Raw genomic sequence first — 4,251 nt, forward strand, 5'->3', positions numbered from 1 at the left:
CCTAGGAGGCCATCTAGCCATGGACTCTTGTTTGTTGGGAGATTTTTGATGACTGCTTCAATTTCCTTCCTGGTTATGGGTCTATTCAGGTTTTCTATTTCTCCCTGTTTCAGTTTTGGTCATTTATGTTTCTAGGAATGCATCCATTTCTTCCAGATTGCCTCATTTATTGGCATATAGTTGCTTGTAATATGTTCTTATAATTGTTTGTATTTCTTTGGTGTTGGTTGTGATCTCTCATTCATGATTTTCTTAATTTGGGTCCTTTCTCTTTTCTTTTTGGTAAGTCTGGTCAGGGATTTATTGATCTTATTAATTCCTTCAAGGAACCAGCTCCTAGTTTCACTGATTTGTTCTACTGTTCTTTTGGTTTCTATTTCATTGATTTCTGTTCTAATCTTTATTAATTCTTCTCTCCTACTGGGTTTAGGCTTTATTTGCTGTTCTTTCTCCAGCTCCTTTAGGTGTAATATAAGGTTGTGTATTTGAGACTTTTCTAGTTTCTTGAGAACAGCTTGTAGTGCTATATACATCCCTCTTAGAACCGCCTTTACTGTATCCCAAAGGTTTTGAAAAGTTGTGTTCTCATTTTCATTTGTTTCCATGAACTTTTCAAATTCTTCTTTAATTTCCTGGTTGACCCATTCATTCTTTAGTAGGATGCTCTTTAGTCTCCATGTATTTGAGTTCTTTCCAAATTTCCTCTTGTGATTGAGTTCAAGTTTCAAAGCACTGTGGTCTGAAAATATGCAGGGAGTGATTCCAATCTTTTGGTACCAGTTGAGACCTGATTCGTGACCCAGTATATGATCTATTCTGGAGAATGTTCCATGTGCATTTGAGATGAACGTGTATTCTGTTGCTTTAGGATGGAATGCTCTCAATATATCTGTGAAGCCCATCAGGTCCAGTGTGTCATTCAAAGCCCTTGTTCCCTAACTGATCTTCTGCTTAGATGATCTGTCCATTGAGTCAAGTGGGGTGCTAAAGTTCCCTACTATTATTGTATTATTATCAATGTGTTTCCTTAATTTTGTTATCAATTTGTTTGTAAAATTGGTTGCTCCCCTGTTAGGGGCATAAACATTTACAATTGTTAGATCTTCTTGTTGGATAGACCCTTTAATTATGATATAATATACATCCTCATCTCTTATTACAGTCTTTGGTTTAATATCTAAATAAGAATTGCTTCCTCATCTTTCTTTTGATGTCCACTAGCATCATAAATGGTTTTCCATCCCCTCACTTTCAATCTGGAGGTGTCTTCAGGTATAAAATGAGTCTCTTGCAGACATCATATCAATGGGTCTTGCTTTTTTATCCAATCTAATACCCTGTGTCTTTGGATTGGGGCATTTAGCCCATTTACATTCAGAGTAATTAAAGATATGAATTTAGTGCCATTGCATTACCTGTAAAGTCACGGCTTCTTTCTATTGTTTCTGTTCCTTTCTGGTCTATGTTACTTGTGGGCTCTCTCTTTGCTTAAAGGATCCCCTTTAATATTTCTTGCAGGGCTGGCTTAGTGATCACAAATTCTTTTAGTTTCTGTTTGTCCTGGAAGCTCTTTGTCTCTCCTTCTATTCTGAATGATACCCTTGCTGGATAAAGTATTCTTGGCTGCATATTTTTCTCATTTAGCACCCTGAATATATTATGCCAGTCCTTTCTGGCCCGCCAGATCTCTGTGGATAGGTTTGTTGCCCGTCTAACATTTCTGCCTTGTAGGTTAAGGACCTCTTGTCCTGAGCTGCTTTCAGGATTTTCTCTTTGTCTCTGAAATTTGCAAGCTTCACTATTATATGTCAAGGTGTCATATTCAACTATATGCCATTATATGTCAAATTTGCAAGGTTCACTATTATACGTCAATAAATATAGGTCATATTTATATATATTTATATCTATATTTATTGATTTTTGAAGTGGGTTCTCTGTGTCTCCTGGGCTTGAATGTCTGTTTCCTTCCCCAGATTAGGGAAGTTCTCAGCTATAATTCGCTCAAATATACCTTATGCCTCTCTCTCTTTTTCTTCTGGGATTCCAATTATTCTAATATTGTTTCACTTTATGGTATCACTTATCACTTGAATTCTCCCCTAGTGATCCAGTAGTTTTTTATCTCTCTTTCTTCAGCTTCTTTATTCTCAAACATTTTGTCTTCTGTATCATTAATTCTCTCTTCTGCCTCATTTATTCTTGCAGATAGAAACTCCATTTTTTATTGCATCTCATTAATAGCTTTTTTTATTTTGACTTGATTAGATTTTAGTTATTTAATTTCTCCAGAAAAGGATTCTCTAGCATCTTCTGTGTTTTTATCAAGCCCAGCTAGTATCTTTATAATCATTATTCTGAACTCTAGTTTTGACATGTTATTTATATCCATACTAATTAGGTCCCTGGCAGTCAGTACTGCCTCTTGTTCTGTTTTTTTGTGGTGAGTTTTTCCATGTTGTCATTCACTCATAGTTCTGAAGGCTAGTAAGCCCAAGATCAAGGAGCTGGCATATTTGGTATCTGGTGAGGGTCTACTTCCTGGGTCACAGATGCCTGTCTTCTCATTTTGTCCTCACATGACAGAAGGTGTGTTTAACTTTTTAAAAATACAGTGATTCTACTAGAAAGTATGCCCTAGCAGCATTCCAGACCATATAGCTTATAATATTAATCCTATGTTCCAAGAAATGAAAGGGGAGGAAGGGAGAAGATTTTTTAAAAAATGTTTTCTTTCCTTAGCCCACTGGATGATTTATATTTCACTTGAATTCTAAATTTTCTACAAAGAATATATTTTAATTCTGTAATAATAAAAAATTATAATAGCATTAAATTTTTTACACAAGTTGCATATTTAATGAGATGTTATCTCCTGAAAGGATGTTTTCCACTCTTTGTATTTCCTTAGTCATAATTTTTACTGCTGTAAATAACATGCAGTAGTAAACACAGGCATAGTGATAGATTTTGCAATTGCTATTTACAACAAAGAGAAATAAATGAAATTTTTATAACTAGGGGAATAGAATCAGGAAAAGCAATATAAACAAAGGAAATTAACATGATAGAAAAATAATATCTTGGATTTAAAATGAAGTTTAAAAGTCATTTACTGATTCTAATTATTTACTCTCTATGACACCCCGACATATAGTGACATATAGTCATTTAAGTTCTGATTGAATGCTTTCAGTAACACGGCATTCACTATTATTTACATTGGTATAACTTACACTACCACTATCTATCTATTACCAGTCATTTCTTGGGTTGTGACAAGTTTTTGCTTTACGATCTTGATTCTTCAATCTCAGAGTCTGAATTTGCAAATCCCTTCCCAATATGGGTCTGATGAAAAGGATGCAGATGCATGATGTTTTTTCTAAAAGTTTCACATTAGTTATTTTTGCTCAAAAGATAAAAATTTCTACCTGTGACCCTAATATAGCATTTAAACCCCCATATTTTCAATGTTAGGTGCTATTCTAATATTTCCTACTCATTCATTGCCATGTAATTTTCTTCTTATATGAAGAACCTGTTTTCTTTCTATGTCTCTTGCAAGTTCTGTCTCTACCACACCTACTTTTTTCCCCCCAAGAGTTCAGCTTTTTATTAAACAGGTTACAGAAGAAGTGTGATCAAAGAGACCAAAGCCCATGTCATCATCAGATTTCTCAAATTCTTCTTTGTTTCCACTTCCTTCTCAGCTGGGGCAGCAGTAGTGGAGGGAACGGGACCTCCTGCTGGTGCAGCACCAGCTACCAGGACAGATCCACGAGCCCCAACATTGCAGATGAGGCTCCCAATGTTGACATTGTCCAGGGACTTTTCAGACAAGCTCAGTCAGAAAGGGTCAACATTTACACCAGGTGATTTAATGAGGGCATTCATCTTATCTCCCCTGACCTGCATGCATCACCTCATCATCATGCAGGATGAAGGTCAAGTAGATGCAGGTGAGCTCTGAGAAGGAGGCCATTGTACAGGCAGGTGCTGGGCTGGTGCTGCTGGCATTGGATGCTGGTATAGGATGAAGTGAGGGCCTAATTCCATCATGGCCTTAGCTTTGTTAGAAGGACCAAGTACCTTAGCAGCAGCTGAAATAAGTCTGTCTCCATTTCAAAAGTTGACTTTCTTAATTCTCTAAGTTATTGTCTTTGTGCCATTTTTTAATTCTCCTCAATGACTTTAGTTTCAACTTCTTTTATTCTGTTATTGTGTAGCTGTATCACGAAGCAGGACAAA

At 36.1% G+C, this 4,251-nt stretch overlaps 1 pseudogene; it reads right to left on the reverse strand.

The window, feature by feature from the left end:
* Window positions 1-3,607: 3,607 nt before the first annotated feature.
* LOC113242316 (60S acidic ribosomal protein P1-like) lies at window positions 3,608-3,985 on the reverse strand (annotated as a pseudogene).
* Between the last annotated feature and the right edge of the window lie 266 nt (window positions 3,986-4,251).

The sequence above is a fragment of the Ursus arctos genome, unplaced genomic scaffold (assembly GCF_023065955.2).
Source record: "Ursus arctos isolate Adak ecotype North America unplaced genomic scaffold, UrsArc2.0 scaffold_25, whole genome shotgun sequence".
NCBI lineage: Eukaryota > Metazoa > Chordata > Mammalia > Carnivora > Ursidae > Ursus > Ursus arctos.